Source organism: Aotus nancymaae, unplaced genomic scaffold (genome assembly GCF_030222135.1).
Source record: "Aotus nancymaae isolate 86718 unplaced genomic scaffold, 86718_ANA_hifiasm-v0.15.2.pri h1tg000017l, whole genome shotgun sequence".
Lineage (NCBI taxonomy): Eukaryota > Metazoa > Chordata > Mammalia > Primates > Aotidae > Aotus > Aotus nancymaae.
In genome coordinates this window covers 15792933-15815487 of record NW_026988429.1, presented here as the reverse complement: position 1 = coordinate 15815487, position 22555 = coordinate 15792933, and positions in this window count along the sequence as shown.

Genomic DNA, 22555 nt, shown 5'->3' with positions numbered 1-22555 from the left:
TACATTCCCACCAGCAGTGTTTAAACATTTTCTCCATGGCCTCATCAGCTTTTTTTTTTAATGTAATAACAGTCATTCTGACTGGTGTGAGATGGTATCTCATTATGGTTTTGATTCATATCTCCCTGATATGAGTGGTGTGGAGCATTTTTTCATATGTTCGTTGGCCATGTGTGTATCTTCTTTGGTGAAGTGTTTGTTCATGTCTCTTGGCTACTTTTTAATGGGGTTATTGGTTTTTTGCTTGTTGTTACTGTCCTCTTTTTTTTAATGCAGAATGTGGATACGATTTGTTCTGCAACCTTTCCCCCAACAGTTGTTGGTAACTCTTGGAGCTCTTTCCTTACTAGTAGATGGAGAGCTTCCTCATTCTTTTTTTCTAAATTGAGGTAAGATTGACATGCCAAAAAGCTATATATATTCAATTTGTATATCTTGATGAGTTGAAAATAAATATACACCCATGAAACTGTCACCGTAACAAAGCCATAAACATCATCACCTCTAAAAGATTCCTCTCTCTCTTCCTCTTTTTTTGTGGGTGTGATAAGAACATTTAATATGAGCTCTATCTCTTAACGCAATTTTAAATATACAATACAGTATTGTTAACTCTATGTACCATGCTGTACAGCAGATCTCTAGGACTTGTTCATCTTGAATAGCTGAAACTTTGTACTCCTTGACCAACACCTCCTTTTTTCCCTCTCCCACCAGGTCCTGGTAACCTCATTTTTCATAGTTGTATGTGTATAAGGTATTGCATTATGGTGGGGCCTTAACTTTATTTAACCAGCCCTCTATTGATGGATGTATACTACTTGTTTTATTGTTATAAGCAGTGTTACCATGAGCAGCCTTATACAGGCGGGCATTTTGGATTTGTACAAATCAATCCGTAATGTAAAAGTGGAATGGGTCAAAGGGTTGATCTTTTTTTAAGAGTTAGGATCAGGGCTGGGCGCGGTGGCTCATGCCTGTAATCCCAGCACTTTGGGAGGCCGAGGTGGGTGGATCACGAGGTCAAGAGATCGAGACCATCCTGGTCAACATGGTGAAACCCCGTCTCTACTAAAAATACAAAAAATTAGCTGGGCAGGGTGGCGCGTGCCTGTAATCCCAGCTACTCAGGAGGCTGAGGCAGGAGAATTGCTTGAACCCAGGGGGCGGAGGTTGCGGTGAGCCGAGATTGTGCCATTGCACTCCAGCCTGGGTAACAAGAGCGAAACTCCGTCTCAAAAAAAAAAAAAAAAAAAAAAGAGTTAGGATCTTGCTGTGTTGCCCAGGCTGGAGTGCAGTGGCACCATCAGGGGTCACTATGGCCTCAAACTCCTGTGCCCAAGCAATCCTCACACTTCAGTTTCCCAAGTAGCTAGGACTACATCACAGCCAACTAATTTTAAACATTTTTTGTAGAGATGGGGTATCGTTCTGTTGCTTGGGCTGGTCTCAAACTCTTGAGCTAAATGATCCTCCCCGCTCAGTCTCCCAGAGCGCTGGGATTATACACATGAGCCACCACGCCTGGCTGATTTATCTTAATTTTGATAGAAACTGTCAGATTGCTTTCCAGAAGTGGCTGTACCCATTTACATTCCCACAAAGAATGTTTGAAAGTTCCTCTTTCTCCACAGACCCACCAACTGAGTGTTATCAACTAATTGGATTTTTGCCAATCTGATAGGTGACAATTATCTGTAGAGTTAATTTGCAGTTGTCTTATGAGAGAGTTTGATGATCTTATATGTTTAAGAGCCAGTTTTTTTTCTTTTCTTTGAATTATTTGTTCATTTTCCTCTTATTGGGTTATTGATGTTTTTCTAGAAGCTCTTTATGTATTAGGGAGATTCACTCTGGTCTGTGATATGAGATGCAAGTTCCTCTTCCCACGGGGTTACATGTTTTTGGTTTTGCTTATGGCGTATTTCATTACTGCTTTTTAAATTATGATTTGTTTTTTTTAAATTTTGAAATAATTTTAGACTTAAAGAATTACAAAGATAGTACAGAGAGTTTCCTTAAATCCTTCTTTCAGCTTCCCCTACTGTCTTCCAGAATCATGGTACAATGACTTTCGGTCAGAAAGGTAACATTGACTCAACAGTATTAATATGTAGATTTCAGTTGGGTTTCCCTAGTTTTCCACCTAATGTCCTTTTTCTGTCCAGGAGCCAATCTAGGATCCTGTTTTGATTTAGTTGTCCGACTTGCTCATCTGTGATGGTTTCTCAGTCTTTTCTTGTTTTTCATGACCTGGACAATTTTTAACAGTAATGGTTGAGTATTTTGTAGAATGTTTGTCAATTTGAGTCCATTTACTGTTTTCTCATGATTGTATTAAGGTTACAGATTTTAGGGGAGAATAATGCAGAAGTAATGTGCTTTTCTACCAGTGCACCATGTCAGGGTACATGATATTAACTCTGATTGCTCGGCTAAGACACTGTCTGTCTCCTTACTACACTGTAAAGTTTCTATTTCCCCCCTTGTAATTAACAAGTATTTTGGGGGAGATACTTTGAAGTTACTGAAATATCCTCATTTTTCTTAAGCTTCTGATGCAGGGCAAGTGACCTTCCAAATTGGAGATTAGCCAGAGGGGGTTCTTGGCTTTGCTCAGGAAAGAATTCAAGGGTGAGCCAGTGGTGTGAGACAGTGGTGTAAACTTTTATTGATGTGGCAGTGAAGAGCAGCAGTAGAGGAACTGCTTCTTGTGGAGCAACGCTACCCATGGGCAGTGTGCCCAGAGCAGCAGTGCAGGGGCCATTTTGTGGTTGTATTTATATGTACTTTATTTTTTATTATTTTATTCTTTTTTTGAAACATCTGTCTCCCAGGCTGGAGTGCAGTGGTGCGATCTTGGCTCACTGCTTCTGCCTCCCAGGATCAAGCGATTCTCTTGCCTCAGCCTCCTGAGTAGCCAGGACGACAGGCATAATTTTTTATGTTTTTAGTAGAGACTGGGTTTCACCATGTGGCCAGGCTGGTCTTGAACTCCTGACCTCAAGTGATCCACCTACCTTGGCCTCCCAAAGTGCTGGGATTATAGGCATGAGCCACTCTGCCAGGCCTGTATTTTATATGCAAATTAGGTGATGGATTATTCAGAAATTTCTAGAAAAAGGGGTGGTAACTTCTACATGTTGCCATGGCAATGGTAAACTGTTATGGTGCTGGTGGGTGTGTCTTATAGAGAGGTATTTTTGGTGCCTCTTCTCTGTTTCAGCCAGTTTTCAATCTTGTCTGGAGTTAAATGCTGCCTCCTACCTCACTTCTGCCCACTAATTTTAGCATTCTTTTTTCTTTTCTTTTCTTTTCTTTTGTTTTTTTGAGATGGAATCTCGGTCTGTTGCCCAGGCTGGAGTGCAATGGCGCGATCTCAGCTCACTGCAACCTCCGCCTCCCGAGTTCAAGCAATCCTCTTGAACTCAAACTCAGCCTCCCAAGTAACTGGGATTACAGAGTCATGCCACCACGCTCAGCTAAGTTTTTTGTATTTTAGTAGAGACGGGGTTTCACCGTTTTGCCCAGGCTGGTCTCGAATTCCTGAACTCAGGCAATCCACCCACCTCAGCCTCCCAAAGTGCTAAAATTACAGGTGTGAGCCACCGTGCCCAGCCTAATTTTAGCATTCTTATGTGGATTTTGCTACAGACTGAGCCAGCTACATAATTTGTAGGGCTTAGCACAAAATGAAAATTCAGAATCCCTTTAAAATAAATTATTATGAATTTCAAGATGGAGAGCGCAGAGAATTAAACAAAGTGTCAGGTTTTAGTTATTACTGTGGAATTTTAATGGTGATTTTACCATTTTCCTCATTATCTCTACACTTATTAATTGGAGTTCTTCCATAAGGAAGAGTTGTCCCTTCTGTCCTGTTTACTTTTTAAGTCATTTATTTATGTCAATATTAATTTGTAGATATTTATTTCATTCTTTGGGTTATAAGTAAATACTATTGTTATTCATTTTGGCTACTCATATAGTTTGAATTTTGAAAACTTGGACAGCTCTTTCAGGTGGTTCCTGTGTTCTTTTAATATGGCCCCATCTTTTCTGTTTTATTTCTTTTTATTGTTATTATTATTATTATTATTTGAGATGGAGTTTCACTCTTGTTACCCAGGCTGGAGTGCAATGGCACAATCTTGGCTCACCGCAACCTCCGCCTCCTGGGTTCAGGCAATTCTCCTGCCTCAGCCTCCTGAGTAGCTGGGACTACAGGCACGCGCCACCAAGCCCAGCTAATTTTTTGTATTTTCAGTAGAGAGGGGGTTTCACCTCATTGACCAGGATGGTCTCAATCTCTTGACCTCGTGATCCACCCGCCTTGGCCTCCCAAAGTGCTGGGATTACAGGCGTGAGCCACCGCGCCCGGCTTATTATTATTTTTTAAGACAGAGTCTTGCTCTGTCGCCCAGGCTGGAGTGAAGTGGTGCGATCTTGGCTCACTGCAACCTCCGTCTCTTGGGTTCAAGCAATTCTCCTGCCTCAGCCTCCTAAGTAGCTGGGATTATAGACACTCACCACCATGTCCGGCTAATTTTTGTATTTTTGTTAGAGACTGGGTTTCTCCATGTTAGTCAGGCTGGTCTCGAACTCCTGACCTCAGGTTATTCGCTCGCCTTGGCCTCCCAAAGTGCTGGGATCACAGGCGTGAGCCACCGTGCCTGGCTTTTATTTATTTATTTTTCTTTTAGTACTTCTTTACTTCCTGGTAGCACAAGATGCTCCAGGTTTGTTTGCATTTTCTTTGTCTTAACCCTGGAACCAACCACTTCACCAGGGAGCCCCATTCTTCTTATTGGAGAATGGAATTTTTTTTTTTTTTTTTTTTGAGACAGAGTCTCACTCTTCGCCAGGCACCAGGCTGGAGTGCAGTGACACGATGTCGGCTCACTGCAACCTCCGCCTCTCGGCTTCAAGCAATTCTCCTGCCTCAGCCTCCCGAGTAGCTGGGACTACAGGCACGCGCCACCACTCCCAGCTTGGAGAATGGCATTTAGAAACCAAGATTTGGATGCTAGGTATGCTCCTAGGTACTGGAGTGTCACTATTTCTAGCCCCTCTCAGTGAACAGAGCTAGGAAATAGTAACTCATACTTACAAACGTATTTTTGTATCTACCTATTGATCTATTTACAAAAATGAGTTTATATTGATAACTCCAATGCCAACCCAGCGACAAAGAGCTCATTCTAGCCTCCCCCTTCTTTCTTATTTGTAACTTTTAACATTTAAATCATTGATTAAAAATAAACTCAGTTTTGAATATGTCAGGAATTTGTCACACACATGAAATATAGAGAACAGTGTTCTGTATTATACTGCTTCAGTGTTTTGTATTATACTGCTTCAACAATGATCAACATTTGGCCAGTATTATTCCCTTTATCACCTAGAGTTGTGTTTTTTGGAATATTTTAAAGCAAATTTCAGACATCATCATATTGTTTCACTCAAATTTTTCAACTATCATTGCTTTTTTTTTTTTTTTTTTGAGATGAAGTCTTGCTCTGTTGCCCAGGCTGGAGTCCAATGGTGCAATCTCGGCTCACCCCAACCTCCACCTCCCAGGTTCAAGTGATTTTCCTGCCCCAGCCTCCTGAGTAGCTAGGATTATAGGTATGCACCACTATGCCCAGCTAATTTTTGTATTTTTAGTAGACATGGGGTTTCACCATGTTGGCCAGGCTGGTCTTGAACTCCTGACCTTGTGATCTGCCCACCTGGCCTCCCAAAATGCTGAGATTATAGGCGTGAGCCACCACGCCTGACCAAACATTGCTTTTTAAAAATTAATAAACTTCATCTTTTAAAACAGTTTTGCCTTCACAGCAAAATTGAGTGGAAAGTGCACAGAATTCCCATCCACCTCTCCCCAAACATGCACAGCCTCCCACACCATGGACATCCCGCACCAAAGTGCTACAATTGATGCACCTGCACTGACACATCCTCATCACCCAGACTCCATAGTTTACATTAGAGTTCACTCTTGGTGCTGTACATTCCATGGGTTTTGACAAATGTATAATGACATATATCCACCATTATAGGATCATGCAGAATAGTTTCACTGTCCTCAAAATCCTCTGTGCTCTGCATGTTCATCCCCTCCCTCCCCCCAACCCCTGGCAACCACTGACTTTTCTGCTGTCTCCATAGTTTTGCCTTTTGAGAATCTCATGTAGTTGGAATCATACTGAATGTACCTTTTTCAGCTGGCTCATTTCACTTAGTAATATGCATTGAAGGTTCTTCCATGTCTTTCCATGGCTTGATAGCTAATTTCTTTTTAGCAGCGATATTCTATTGTCTGGATGTACTGCAGTTTATTTATCCATTCACCTACTGTAGGACATCCTAGTTGCCTCTAAGTTTTGGCAATTATGAATAAATCTGCTGTAAACTTCTATGTGCAGTTTTTTTTTTTCCTTTTAGACCGGATCTCACTCTGTTACCCAGGCTGAGTGCAGAGGCACAATCATTGCTCACTGCAACCTTGATCTGTTGGGCTCAAGCGATCCTCTCACCTCAGTGTCCCAAGTAGCTGGGACTATAGGCACATGTGACCACGTCCGGTTAATTTTTAAATATGTTTTTAGAGATGTGGTTTCCCTATGTTGCTCAGGCTTAAATGATCCTTCAGCCTCGGCCTTTCAAAATGCTGGCATTGCAGGTGTCAGCAACCATGCCTGGCCTCTTTGTGCAGGTTTTTGTGTGGACACAAATTTTAAATTCATTTGAGCAAATATCAAGTAATGTGACTGCTGGAACATATGGTAAGAATATGTTTAGCTTTGCAAGAAACTGCCAAATTGTCTCCCAAAGTGGCTGTACCATTTTGTATTCCCACCAAAAATGAATGAGAGTTCCTGCTGCTCCATATTTTCACCATTACTTGGTGTTGTCAGTGTATCAGATTTTGGACATTCTAATAGGCATGTGTGGTACCTCATTATTGTTTTAATCTGTAATTTCTTAATGATATATAATGTTGAACATCTCATATGTTTACTTACTATCTGTGTATCCTCTTTGGTGAGGTGTTTGTTGAGGATTTTTGCCAGTTAAAAAACATTATTTTTTACTTTTTTAGAGACAGGATCTTGCTCTGTCGCTTAGGCTGGGGTGTAGTGGCACAGTTGTAGCTCACTGCTACCTTAAACTCCTGGGCTCAAGCAATACTCCTGCTTCAGCCTCTTGAATAGTTGGGACTACAGGTGCATGCCACCATTCCTGGAAAATAATAATAATAATAATTATTATTAATTGTAGAGAAGGGGTCTCCCTATGTTGCTGGGCCTGGTCTTGAACTCCTGGCCTCAAAGTGATGCTCCAACCTTGGCCTCCCTAAGTGCTGGGATTACAGGTGTGAATCACTGTGCCCAGCATTTTGCCGATTTTTAAATTGAGTATTTTGTTTTCTAGTTCTTGCATTTTAGGTATTTTTTTTGTGGGAACTGGGGGTACAGGGTCTCACTTTGTCACTCAGGCTGGAGTGCAGTGGTACAGTCATGGCTCACTGCAAACTCAGCCTCCTGGGCTCAGGTGATCCTTCTGCCTCAGCCTCCTAAATAGCTGGAACTTCTTACTTTGTTTTGTAGAGATGGGGTCTTACTATGTTGCCCAGGTTGGTATCAAACCCCTAGCCTCAAGCAATCCAGCCACCTTGGCCTCTCAAAGTGCTGGGATTACAGGAATGAGCACGATGCCTGGCTAAGAATTCTTCGTGTAATCTGGATAATAGTACTTTATCAGATGCGTCTTTTGCAAATGTTTTCTACTGGTTCGTGGCTTCTCTACTCATTCTCTTGGCATTGCCTTTCAGTATTATTGCTTTTTAATTAATCACTTTGAAACTCTATAGAAGTGTTTTTAAGGTTTTTTTATTTTTGCTCTGTCGCCAGGCTGGAGTGCAGTGGCATAATCTTGACTGCAGACTCCGTCTCCTGAGTTCAAGTGATTCTCTTGCTTCAGCCTCCCCAGTAGCTGGGATTACAGGCACGTGCCACCATGCCCAGTTAATTTTTGTATTTGTAGTAAAGACAGGGTTTTGCCATGTTGACCAGGCTGGTCTCGAACATGTGACCTCAGGTGATCCACCTGCCTTGGCCTCCCAAAGTGCTGGGATTACAGGTGCTAGCTACTGCTCCTGGCCTTTAAGTTCATCTTTAAGTTTTTTTTTTTTTTTTTGAGACAAAGTTTCACTCACGTTGCCTAGGCTAGTGTGCAATGGTGCGATCTTGGCTCGCTGCAGCCTCCACCTCCCGGGTTCAAGTGAGTCTCCTGCCTCAGCCTCCCGAGTAGCTGGGATTACAGGCATGCACAACCATGCCTGGCTAATTTTTTATTTTTTGTAGAGACGGGGTTTTGCCATGTTGGCCAGGCTGGCCTCAAACTCCCTAGCCGCAGATGATCTGCCTGCCTCAGCTTCCCAAAGTGGTGGGATTACAGACCTGAGCCATCATGCCTGGATTTATTTTTAAAAGTTTGAACTCATTTTTTACTTGTCCTTGAGTACGTCTTTCAGTTTCTGTTTTCATCCCTCTTTATCTACTGTCTTCATCTTTTCACTGCTTGAATCATTCAATAAACATGAGTGAACACCTACTATGTGCCGGTCCCTGTAGATATTGTGGATATGCTATGGAACAAGACAGATAAGCTCCACGCTCTTTTGAGTCTTCCTGAAGGGTCACATCTACTACATACGTAGAAATCTTTTTTTTTTTTTTTGAGACGGAGTTTCGCTCTTGTTACCCAGGCTGGAGTGCAATGGCGCGATCTCGGCTCACCGCAACCTCTGCCTTCTGGGTTCAGGCAATTCTGCTGCCTCAGCCTCCTGAGTAGCTGGGATTACAGGCACGCGCCACCATGCCCAGCTAATTTTTGTATTTTTAGTAGAGACGGGGTTTCATCATGTTGACCAGGATGGTCTCGATCTCTTGACCTCGTGATCCACCCGCCTCGGCCTCCCAAAGTGCTGGGATTACAGGCGTGAGCAACCGCGCCCGGCCCTAGAAATCTTAAAAGAAATACATGCTTGTTATTTTAAAAAAGAATAAAATAGAAGGGTATAAAGTAGAATGTGAATGTTCCCCTCAGTCACCCTAATCCCACTCCTCTGCAGTCTCTACAGTTAATGGGTTGGGGTGTGGACTTTGATGGTACCTTCAGCTAAACCAAATCTGCATGACATGGAGGTCTCAGGTTGTGGCAGACTCGGCAAACGTATTTCCAGATGGAAATTGGCACTGGTTGGGATGTAAAAGCCAAGTCAAAGCATCCCCATTCCCATTCCCAAAAGTTCTGATTTTGATAGGCTTGCCTGACTGTTGCTTGCTGACCCTGGAAGTACTTGAGGTTTCCAAAATGTGTTCCTTGGAACCCTGGCTAGGATGCTGTTGTGAAATAAAGATTCCATGGTCAAAGGAATTTGACATATACCCTCTGTTACATTCTCTTCTCGGGGGCTCAATATGCATATCAAAACATCAAAGCTCTGAGAAGTCCTGCAATCACAAATCCCGTGTATTCTAGTGTTTCATAAATGTATTTAATCATGTCTTCTGTTTGTTCCATGGAACTGTAGTAAACCCTTGTTGATCCCAAGTTCTGTGGAACTGACTCAGGGAGCCCAGGAGCCTGTGCTAGTCCATCTGCCTGTGGCTCTTGCACCAACAGCTCAAGCAGGTAAACAAGCAAAGTGTCCCAGATCAATGACTCAGTGACACGGCGTCCTATGCAACCGTGCTGTGAATACAGCATTTCTCCAGGGGATTTTGTATCTTGCTAGGGTGAGGTGAAGGCCTCCGAGGATGTGAGCTTCCCCTGAAAAAATCCACAGCAGATGACCAGTGAGGCAGATCGACCTGGCCACTACTCATGCAAGAACATTCTGTATTCAGGACCTTTGCTTGTGGAACCCAGTGACCACTGAGGGCTCCAGGCTTACTTAGACATAAGGTTGGCTTGCACTCCAAATTCAATGCCTTCTAGAAATCCAAAGTACTCCTCAGAATTTCCACCATTTCCCTGGACACCATGCCCTCATCTTATCTCTGACTTCAGCTCCTGTTCCTACGGGTGCTGTCCTGGTTCCACACCTCCAGATGGTAAATGTCAGCCCTTGAGATTTCTGCAAAGGGAACTGTTCACGCCAAGCATGTGGTGCATGGGAGGTTTGGAGCAGGAGTGGGCATGTGAAGAAGACAGAGGAGAGGTCTCGGCAGCCGACGGTAGGGTAGGCAGCCCCATCTGTAGAGTCCCTGATCTTGGGGGCACCACTGGCCTCCGTCTCATCCAGTCTGGCTTTCTTTGCACATGTTGCTGCCCTTTCTGTGTCTCTTCCTTTCCTCCCCTTCTCTCCACCTCCTTTGCTGGAGCAAGACTCCTGACTCACGCAAGAGTTCAGCCCTATCTTTAGATCTCACCTTACTCAAAGGGGCTTATCAGGCCGGTGGTGAGGGAGTGTGATCTGTACAACCACAGGAAGTAGGTTGGCCTGTTGGAGCATGAGCTGTTTTTTTACTTTGTAGCTCTTGGTATTTGTTCTTTTGGGGTTTTCCAGTGCTTTCTGGAAACTGTGATTTCTCAGGCTGTAGGAATGGGAATCAGGGGATGTCCCAGTATGGGAGCAATGAAGGAAGCATAGACAGAGACATGTATGAGAAAGGGCAATTTTTAAAATTTTTAATGAGAAAAAATTTCTTGGAAAAGATAATGTAAACAAAAGCAAAAAAAATCCAAGTTATAAGAAGAGTATGCAGTGAAAAGCAAGTCTCTCTCCCCATGTTCAGTCCCTTACTACTTGTTCCTAAAATGGCCACTGTCACCAGCTTCTTACTGATCCTTTGGGAAATGTTTTGTGTGTATATAAACAGAAATGTATATGTATTCTCCCCCATTAAAAAATAAATGATATGGTGGGTGCAGTTGCTCACGCCTATAATCCCAGCACTTTGTGAGGCCTAGGTGGGTGGATCATTTGAGGTCAGGAGTTCGAGACCAGCCTGGCCAACATGGTGAAACCCTGTCTCTACTAATAATACGAAAATTAGCCGGGCATGGCGGCAGGTCCCTGTAGTCCCAGCTACTTGGGAGGCTGAGAAAGGAGAATCACTTGAACCTGGAAGGTGGAGATCGCAGTGAGCCAAGATTGTGCCACTGCACTCCAGCCTGGGTAACATAGCAAGACTCTGTCTCACAAACAAACAAAAATAAATAAATGGTGGCCCGTCATACATATAATCTTACTTTTGCCTTTTAAAAATTTAACAACATACCTTCACTATTTTACACGGAGCTACGGGATATGTATGTTCATAAACATACACTCACAACACATACGTATTTTATTTTTTCCTTTTATTTGCACAAAAGGAAAACCTAGGTGATCCTCCTCATCAGCCATTGGAGAAGGCTTCCAGGGCATGGGATTATCCAGTATGAGGTGGGATTCTGGGTGCCAGACATTCCTGATGTCAGATTTGGTGATGATGAACACTAAACATGATTTCTGACCGCTCATAGCTGTGGCAGATTGTGTCCTTCTTCCCGGTTCTCTTCCGTTCACTCTGTAACAGGATCTGGCTGCACCACCCCAGGCATGGGACCTGGAGTGCCTTCCTGTGGGAGGAGTATATTATTTCGCTTCCTCGGCTTTAGGCTCGGAAGAGGGTGGGAGTTGTACGTGCCAAGTCCAAGTCAAAGCCTTAAGAACCAGTGTGGACTTCTGCTTTGTGTCTTTGTCTGTGACCATGAGGATGGAGATAGGAGCTGGGCTGTTCCTTCAGCTTGGGTCTCAGACTAAGAAGACATGGAATAAAGCCACAGTTGACCCACATCTTATGAATAATGTCGTGAGAAATAAACCGTGCTTGCTCTAATCCCCTAAAATTCTGGGGTTGTTGGTTACAGCAGCCTAACCTGGTGAAAGGTGCCTTCTGCTAGGAGACAGCGTTGGCTGTGCTCAGTCACAAAGCATCAGGACAGCTCTGAGGACCTGGTTACTTGCTCACAGTGTCCTCTATTTGATCCGGATCGGTCGCCCATTGATAATCACATTGATAATTGATAAGCTGAGTTGTAATCACAGCACTTTGGGAGACCAAGGCGGGTGGATCACCTGAGGTCAGGAGTTTGAGACCAGCCTGACCAACATGGTGAAACCTTGTCTCTACTAAAAATACAAAATTAGCTGGGCGTGGTGGCGCGTGCTTGTAATCCCAGCTATTTGGGAGGCTGAGGCAGGAGAATTGCTTGAACCTAGGAGGCGGAGTTTACAGTGAACTGAGATTGTGCCATTGTACTCCAAGAATACAGGATTGTATTCTTCCTGGGCAAGAAGGGCAAAACTCTGTGTCAAAAAAAAAAAAAAAGTAAGTTTAGGTTATTACAGGAACCAAGATGTACCACACTTCGTTACTTTTCTGTACTTTCTATATTACGTAGAAGTCCCAATGGCCATGAACTTTCAGGAAGCCATTTGGCAATGCAAAATAAGAGTTCTAAATAATTTTCACTTCTAGAAATCTAGCTCAGGATAATAATTAAAGAGGGAGGTTCGTCAAAGAGTTATTTGAAAAATTGGGAACCACCTAAATGCCCCATAACAGGGGAAGAGTGTACATACGCTGTTCTAATGAGGACATTATGAAGCCATTAAAAATCAAGTTGCTGAATATTTAATGACATAAAGGAGATGTTGATATTTTAATATTGAATAAAATAAACAGGACACAGAACTGTATATGCATGACAATCCTAATGTGCAGAACAAATTTGGGATTGTGCAGTTTATAATTTTATATCTTTTTTCACTTACACTTGTGAATAAGCACTTTCCCTCAGTCATTAAATATGTAAATACATGTAAAAAGAAGACCAGGAAGGAAATAAGCAAAAATAGAGGTTATTTCTAGTAGATAGCATTTTCTTTCCTGTACTTTCTATATTTTCTAAACATTCTAGGATGAATGTGTACTACTTTTAAAATAAAAAAATAAGTGACTGCTACTTAAAAATGAGAATTATTCTGGTCACCCCTAGGGCTGTGCCTTTGTGCTGTGGTTACCCAGGGGCCTTAACTGGGGCTCCTCGTCTAAGAATAAGCCTGTGTGTTTAATTAGGTCACTCTCCTGCCGACCTAGAATCTCTGCACAGGGCTTAGCTTGTGTTGCCCAGAACCCCTGAGGAGCCGCCCCTCCGAGGGAACTCTCAGCTTCTCACAGATAGGCACTGACTGCTTCTGCCAGCTGACTGTGAATTTGAGACTTCTGTGAACTGTCACTCCGACAGAGCTGCCCCTCTCAGGCCTCTTTAACCTATCTTCTTTAAAAATTAATTCAGACGGCCGGGTACAGTGGCCCATGCCTGTAATCCCAGCACTTTGGGAGGTCAAGGCGGGCGGATCACTTGAGGTCAGGAGTTTGAGACCAGCCTGGTCAACATGGTGAAATCCCATCTCTACCGAAAAATACAAAAAATTAGTCAGGTGTGGTGGTGTGCACCTGTAACCCCAGCTACTTGGGAGGCTGAGGTAGGAGAATCGCTTGACCCCGGGAGGTCGAGGTGGCAGTGAGCCGAGATCGTGCCACTGCACTCCAGCCTGGGTAACAAGAGCGAAACTCCGTCTCAAAAAAAGAGAAAAAGAAAAAAAAAATCAATTCAGACATATCTTATTGAAGAGAAAATGAAGACTTGGGAACATTTTAACCATTTTGGGATGATGAGAATTAATTCATTCGTTAGTGAACAATAGCTGCTATGCCAGGCAGCTATTGTTCATTGTTCCCTATGGCCTTCCCCATATATCCTGTGTCACACTCATTCAGGCCCTGGAGTGACTGGTATGTGGACAGAGGGAGTGAGAGAATTCTCAGAAGTCAAGCTGGCATGACAGCTGGAAGCGCTGCCCAGGAAGGAGCTTATCCCAAGAGGGAAAGGAGCTTGGCACAACCAGCTTGGCCCAATAGCAAGGCCTTCAGTAGAGACTTCTTGGTCTGCTTCCCCACCTGCTGTTTCACTCACATCTTTATCCAGGTCTGGCCCTTGTGAGGGTGTGCAGTGTGCTGTGTGGGGTGCTGTGCAGTGTGGTGTGCATGTCTGAGTATGAGTGAGCGAGTGGGTGAGAGTCCAGGGTCTGGTGTCCACAGGGGAAGCTGCAATGGAGTCAGGGAGCAGAACTAGGGACAAGTGGAAAAGGGACTGGCAGCCTCATAGGACAGAGTCTGTGAAAAAAATAGTACAGCACCATCCACTTTCAAAGATAGTCTTCCATAGCCGTTTTACAATAACCCATGTGAACTGCTGGGTGACACCTTGGACCTTATTATCTCCTAGGCTGCTCCACATCTGAAACCTTACATTTTATCATCTTTAATGCTTGTAAATTCAGGTAGGAGGTACATACAGTGATGTACATGAATTCCTATGCCTACCGTTTGGTCTGTAAGACTCGCCCATGTTATTGTGGGTAGCGTGATTGGTTTTTCTTCATTGCTGATTCCACTGGGTTGACATGTCACCATTTATTTACCCATTCTGGAACTGATGGAGATTTGGGTTGTTCCCGGTTTGTGACGATGATGGATAAAGATGCCACGGCATTTTACACACGTCTTTTGATGGGCACACACTATTGTCTTTTCTTTATTCTTTTTTTTTTTTTGAGATGCTGTTTCACTCTATTGCCCAGTGCAGTGGCATGATCTCAGCTCTCTGCAATCTCCGCCTCCTGGGTTCAAGTGATTCTTCTGCCTCAGCCTCCCGAGTAGCTGGGACTACAGGCACCCACCACCATGCCCAACTAATTTTTGTATTTTTAGTAGAGACTGGGTTTCACCATGTTGGCCAGGCTGGTCTCGAACTCCTGACCTCAAGTGATCTCCCCGCCTCAGCCTCCCAAAGTGCTGGGATTATAGGTGTGAGCCACTACGCCCAGCCCATACCATTGTTTTTGAGCCCACTTTCCTTCCTGTGGCCTCTTTGCTGCTCTTCGAGACTCCAGTCCTGCAGCCCCGCCAGGTTTCTTGCCCATCAGTGTGGCCACTGCCCTGATTCATTTCTTTCTTGGCTGAGACTCGTGTAAGGGGTGTCTTTCACATGCTGTTCCCATGTCTGCACCCTCTTCTCCCTCCTGACTCCTGCCCTGTCTCGCCACTGACATCCCACTGGCCAAGGCCTCCTCTGACTTACTGCTGAGCACAGGGGGCATTTGAACCTTCTGTCCCTCTGCCTTTCCACAGCACTGTGCCTGCTCCAGGGGCTTGGGCCAGCCTTTCTCCTCCTTTTGTTCCACTCCTCTGCCTGCTTCCTCTTAGCCTCCTCTGCTGGGTCCTCTCCTGTCTCCATCCTGCCTGGTTGTTCCTGGGGCTCTGTTCTTGCCTCTCTTTCTGTCCCTCTGCAAAGGTCCTCATGCTGGATCTTTAGCTGCCAGAGATACTGATACAACATCTCTCATCCTTGATCCCTAGGTCCAAAAACCTAGGGAATTTTCCAAACTCATTTTGTGGAAAACCCTGATAGACTCTGACAGGAGGTTATTTGCTGTCCCTGTGTAGCCACTTCGTGTGAATGAATATTCATATGTTGGCTACAGGAATGTCAATATGTTTGACTATGGGCTGCTGCCCCAGATCCCAGCAAGGGTGTGATCGCGCATATACAGAGGAAATTATGTTTTATCTTCTTACACTCAGAAAATATTAAATCTAGCTGGGCGTGGTGGTTTGTGCCTGTAATCCCAGCTAGAGGCTGAGGCCAGTGTATTGCTTCAGCCCAGAAGTTCCAGACCAGCCTGGGCAGCATAGTGAGACCCCTATCTCTAAAAAACTTTTTTTTTTGAAAGGAAAATATTGAGGCCAGGCGTGGTGTAGAAACCCTGTTTCTACTAAAAATACAAAAAAATTAGCCAGGCGTGGTGGCAGGTGCCTGTAATCCCAGTTACTCTGGAGGCTGAGGCAGGAGAATCGCTTGAACCTAGGAGGCAGAAGTTATGGTAAGCCGAGATTGTATCATTGCACTCCAACCTGGACGACAAGAGCAAAACTCTGTCTCAAGAAAAAAAGAAAATATTGAATCTGAATATATCTAGCCCTAATGGTTTCAGATTAAGAATTATAGACTGGAACTCCCAAGGGTGCCTCAGCCTAGGCCTCCCCAGCTCTGAATGGGGCCGTTCACCCTCCTGACAAGTCCCCTTCCTTCCGGCCTCTCCGGGTGGGTGGCCCCATACTCCTCTGGCTCCTTAGACTCTAAGCCTCTTCCCTCACCACGATCACTACGGCTCATCAGCTCTCAAGTCCCAATTAACCCAGTGGGTCTCTGGCCTATCCTCTCTTCTCCATTTCCCATTAATTCAGGCTCTCAATCGTGCCTTCCTGGGCTACTGCAGTGACTTCTCAGCAGCTCTGCTTTATCTGGGCTTCCAATGCCTCCTTGAGCTGACACCAGAGGCAGCTTTAGAAACATGGTGGAGCATCCTCATTGTGCTCAAGATGCTGCCCGCCCGGCTCCCCACCACCTGCAGGATCAAGGTCAAGCTCTTTAGTGGAACACAGGAAGCGTCCCTATCTGGTCTTGCTCCCCTCTCCCATCTCCCATGGGTCCCTGGGACTGGTTGTGGGCAGGCCACACCCTTCTCCCTTTCACACTACTGTTGCTCTGCTAAGAATTCTTCATGTGATCTACCTAGGGGGCTCTCAATTTTCAAAAGAGAGTGGGCATCACCTTCTCCTGGAATTGCCTTCATTCCGGGGCCCTAAAAAGGCCAGGTTTTGGTGAAATACGACTCTTCTGTTGATGTCCTGTGTCTATATTTTATGCCCAAAGCCCCATGTCTGTAATGGAATATTCTAGTAGGAGCCGAACTTGCTGTCTCAGTGTCACTTCTATCGAGGCCCATGGGAGTGGCATCTCGCTCCCCTCCACACCCCTGCCCTGCGCCCACTACTGCTCCCAGAATGCTGGGCTTGATGAATTCTTCTCACAACATTGTGACAGTCCCCTCTGGAGGAAGATTGCTTGAACTTGAGCCCGGACAGCTCCCCAGTTTCTGGCGCCCCTTCCCATCCAAACTCATAAACCTGATCCCAGCCCAGACTTCATCCACAGACAAATGGATTCCATCCTTAAGGCTTCCTCTTCCTCTTCCTCTCCCTCGTCACACATCACTCTGCAAGCCAAAGAGGTTTTTCTCCCAAATTTTCTCCAACCTCTCCCCTCCTACCATCACACCCACTGAGGTCTGATTCAGGCTCAGCGTCCCTTGCCCTGCTCACTGCAACAGTCTCCAAACTGGCTCTGCCCCCTCTACGTGTTTTCCTCCATCCGGGGCCAAGGAGGTCGACCCCCTATGCACAGGGGACCAGGTCACTCTTCCTCTTGCCACTTTCCACAGATGACCTGTCACCCACAAGATAAAGTCCCTGAAGAGCTACTGCAGCGTGCCCCAGCTCACTGGGGCCGTGCATCCTGGGAATGCACGCCCGGCTACTGCATTCCCAGTCACGTGTGCCACCTCTCCAGCCAGGCCTGTCTGTTTGCTATTCCCACCCACTGGCCAGGCTGCTGCTCAGCACCATTCGTGGACACCCTTGTGTGAGTGCAGCTCCACCTGCCCTTGCCTCACGGCGTATTTTTTAAGGCTGCCTTCTCTGGAAAGCTCTCCCTGAACCCCCTGGGTGCTCAAGGGCATGGGCTCATCTTTTCACTGTTTCCTAGTTACACGTGCTGTCTGTCTCCTCCTGTGACTGTGAACTCCCTAAAGGACAAGTGGCACATCTTACTCATAGTTTTGAACCCAGCTTCCAGCACAGGCGTGGCGGGAGGCACATGCGTAATCAATGCATGTTGCCTGACTAGGATGGTTTATAAACAGGAGCCGTCTGGAATACACAGATCTCAGACTCCCACCAGCTTCCCTTTGCCTCTGGACTCTGCCCTGGCCCCTCCTCATCTCGCCCATATCCTACTGTGTGGATACTCACCCCTTCCAACTCTGAAGGTTGCAGGGAGGGGGCCCGTGGCTCTCTGTGGGAGAGGTGTCCCAGCTTTTGCTCTCAGCCTCCCCTGGCTGAACCTCAGTGGGAGCTGAGCAGGTTTGCCGTGGCCTTGGATGCCTTCCTTCTGCCCCAGATCTTGCCTCGGGGCTCTACTGCAGCTCCCTGCCCTCTGCTGCTGGACTGGGAGGCCTCCAGCACCCTGCCTGACATGTTCCTCCAGGAGAGGACACAGCTGTCTCCTGAGCCTCCGGCACCCTCCACCTCCCGTGATCCTCAGATGCTCCCCTGGGGAGACACAACCTGTCAGGGCTGCACAGCTGCTGGGATGAAGGCTCCCTTGGTGTTCCAATTTAGGAGTAAATAAGGCTTCACCTGCTGAGGGGTCGGTTTCATGTAAAAGAGAAGTCTCAAGAGCCTTGGATTGATGGCACTTGGGGGAACCCTTGGCTGCTGGTCTTCCCTGCCTTCTCTGGGCTGTGTAGTGACATTCCTGTCCCCATCTCCCTTCCACCCCTCCCTAAAATTGCAGGCTCCAAGGGCTCCATCCTGAGCTCTGGGGCAGTGTCTGGCATGCCCTCTGCCCAGCCCTGGTCCCAGTATGCCCACCCAGGCCACATAGGTGCACCCTGTTACCCACGCACCCACCTACGCTCACACATGCATGCCAGCAATCCTATGTTGTCCAGGTTGGTCTTGAACTTCTGGCCTCTAGTTATTCTCCCGCCTTTGCCTCCTGACTCACTAGGATTATAGGCGTGAGTCACCGTGCCCAGCAACACTTTTTAAATGGATGCGGTTTAAGAGGAGTGCTGGCTGGATTAGTCCTGTTTCCACTTCCCTGTAATAAAGGAGAGCTGCCAACCTAGGGGCTCAGAAGAAGGTGGGAAAAAGTGGAGAATAACTCCAGGACAGCAATGAGGAGGCTGGAAAAGGGGTCTTGGAACATAGATCCTCTTTTTAAGAAGTGTGGAAATAATTTCAAGTTTATGAAAAGTTGTAAAAGTAAAAAATAGCACAGACACTATCCTTACAGCCTTCACCAAGATGTACCTGTTTACTCTGTCTTTGTTTCTGTCCCTGCTCTATATGAACACACGTGGGTATGTATGTATGTATGTGTGTGTGTATGTATGTCTTATGTGTGTGTATGTCTTATGTGTGTGTATGTATGTGTGTATGTATGTCTTATGTGTGTGTGTGTGTATGTATGTCTTATGTGTGTATGTCTTGTGTATGTATGTATGTGTATGTATATGTGTGTGTATGCATGTCTTGTGTGTGTGTATGTGTGTATGTATGTATGTGTGTGTATATATGTCTTGTGTGTGTGTGTATGTGTATGCATGTCTTATGTGTGTATGCATGCATGTGTGTGTATTTATGTCTTATGTGTGTGTGTGTATGTATGTGTGTATGTATGTCTTATGTCTTGTGTGTATGTATGTATGTGTGTGTATGCATGTCTTATGTCTTGTGTGTGTGTATGTATGTGTGTGTATGTATGTCTTATGTGTGTGTGTCTCATGTGTGTATGTGTGTATGTATATGTGTGTGTGTGTATGTCTTGTGTGTGTGTGTATGCATGTGTGCATGCATGTCTTATGTGTTTGTATGTGTGTATATATGTATGTGTGTGTCTTGTGTGTGTATGTGTATGTATGCATGTATGTGTATAGACACAATTGTTTTTCCTGAACCACTTGAAGGTAAGTTACAGTTACACTCATCATGACCTTTTTCCTAAATTCTTTAGTATTTCCCAGGAATAGGAATATTTTCTTTCGTTATCACAGTGTAGTCATCAACTTCACTGGTTTACATATACAACTTCATAGGTTAGAACTGTCATCTAACCCACCACCCACACTGCAGTGTTAGTTGTTGACCGCATCACGTCCTTGGCACTAAATGTGCCTGCAGTACAGGATCCTGCGTAGGCTTGAATATTCCATTCAGTCACCGTGGCTCTTTAGCTTCCTGTAATCTGGAACATTTCCTAGCCTTTTTTTGTCTTTAATGACATTGAGAAGTCAAGGGACTTTTGTGAGGGGCCGGGGCAGAGGCGGTTTTGCCTATTGATTAAGAATACAGATGCTGGCGTCCAGCTGGCTGGGCTCAGTCCCGCTCTGCCATTTATCAGCCTGGTAAGTGTGGGAGAGTTGCTTAACCCTTTTGTGCCTCAGTTTGATCATTCATCAATCCAGTGAACAGTTAGCCTGTCTCATGGGGCTATTGGGAGGCTTGGCACACAGTAAAAACAGGGCAAGCATTCACTTACTGTTGTGGTAGCAAATCACCTTTTCTTGAAGGGGCTGTCAGTGCATCAAGCCCCTTAGCATTGGCTCAGGGGTCAGGACCAAGCAGCCCGCAGTCCTCCCTGGCTGTACATGCAGTTATCCTAAGGACTCTGTGGTCTGGACAAGCAGCCATATCCTAAGATGGTAGCAGAGATGATGCCAGCCAAAGACTCAACAGGGATGTGGCTATCTCAACAGACAGCAATGTGGGGACCCAGGGCCCTCCAGGAAGTGAAGCCCTTCCCATTGACCAGTGTGGCTGGGCATAAGTCCCACATTGTTGAGTCAACTACAGGAGAGGTACATAGAGAAGGGACCTGAGAAACCACCGAAGTGATGAAGCACACCTGAACGTTGTTGGATGGCTTCACCACCCTCAGGTGCAGAGACTTTGAGATGGAGCCTAAACTGAGCTATAGGAAAGGCAGGTTTTGTACAGCTGCCATGATGCCTCCCAGTGGAAGGGCTGAGCAACTCCTAGAGACTTCTCCTAACCAGGTATTGACCCCTTCTCTTTTCTGACCTAGAGAGGAACCAGGCAATGTGGAAAAGGGGCTTAAAGGGCTCCCATGAGAAAAGCAGAGAGCATGGAATAATGGGTGGAAGGGACTCCAGACAGCCTTCTGATTTCTGAAGCTCAGTTCTCCCCCTGACACCCTCCATGAAGGCTGCTGTATTTAGCCTGCTAACCATCAATCCGTCTATCCATGAATCTAGCCATCCAACTGTCTGTCTGTCCTTTCACTCATTCATGCATCCATCCACCTCTCCATCCATCCTCCATTCCGCCATCTGATGGGGAAACACATCTACAGCATCTATATCCTTGCCTCACCATCCTAGTTCAGTCATGTGGGGCTGGACCACAGGGATATGTTCTGAAAAATGTGTTGTTAGGCGATTTCACCACTGTGCAATGTCATAGAGTGCACTTACACAAACCTAGACTGTACGGCCTACTACCACCTCGGCTGCAGGGTGCAGCCTGTTTCTCCCAGCCAGCATCATCACAAGCATGTGAGTGATGCTTTGCGTTATGACGATGATGACGTCACTAGGCCGTAGGAGTTGCTCAGCTCCTTATTATCTTATGGGACTAAGTGGCATATGCGGTCTGTTGTTGGGAAAAATATTCCACAGCGCACAACTGTGGTTGCTCGTCTGGCTTTGTCAAGGAAGGAGCTATTCCATAGATATGTTTTCTTGTTGTTGTTCCAGATAACTTTTATCCTTTTAAGAGTTCCACCTTCATTTAGTTTAGCCATTTTGGAGAGAAAGTGCTGAAACCGACTGTAAACTTGTCTTTCTTTTTTTTTTTTTTTGAGACAGAGTCTCGCTCTGTCACCCAGGCTGGAGAGCAGTGGCATGATCTTGGCTCACTGCAACCTCTGCTTTCTGGGTTTGAGCGATTCTCCCGCCTCAGCCTCTAGAGTAGCTGGGATTACAGGCACGTACCACCATGCCTGGGTAATTTTTGTATTTTAGTAGAGATGGGGTTTCACCATGCTGGCCAGGCTGGTCTTGAACTCCAGACCTAGTGATCCACCTGCCTCCACCTCCCAAAGTGCTGGGATTATAGGTGGCAGCCACCGCACCCAGGCCTTGTCCTTCTTTTTAAAAGAGGGCCTGCCACCTCAGTTAAGTCTTTCTGGATGATCCAGGTCACCGCTCCAAATGGAAGTCACATGCTTCATTGTGAAGCCAGTGGTATGGGCCCTCAGGGAGTATTTGGAACTCTGCACTAAATGGCCCCAGTGGCTCTGCTTTTTGACACTTTCTTTTGTACTCCCTGCCCCCCATTCTGAGATCCCAGTTTTCTTCCCAATTCTTACAGCCCTTGGCATGCTTCTAGCAACGTCTTCTCTAAATGGCCTTGAGCTGGGAAATTTGATAACTGAAAGTGTTAGAATTGTGCATAAAGCAAGAGTACTGAGTTCTTTATGAAAGACTCTCATTAGTATAGCACAGAGCCTCCTGCCTTTGTATCCCGTTGTTGCCTCGTTCTGGGTTCTCTGCTACCCTCCATGCCGCTGCAGTCTGTGGATGCAGAAGCCCTAGGAATGGGGAGGGCTACATAGTGGACGGGAATTGCTCTTCCTAGATCATTGCTGCTTTCGCTCTAGAGAAAAGGATGAGATACTAGAGCCTGTTCTGACTGAATCCTCCCTCAAAGGGGCTGGGGGAGATGGGAACAGGGTGGGGCCAGCTGGGTCTGTGGTGCCTGAAGCTTTGAGGGAGAGGAGA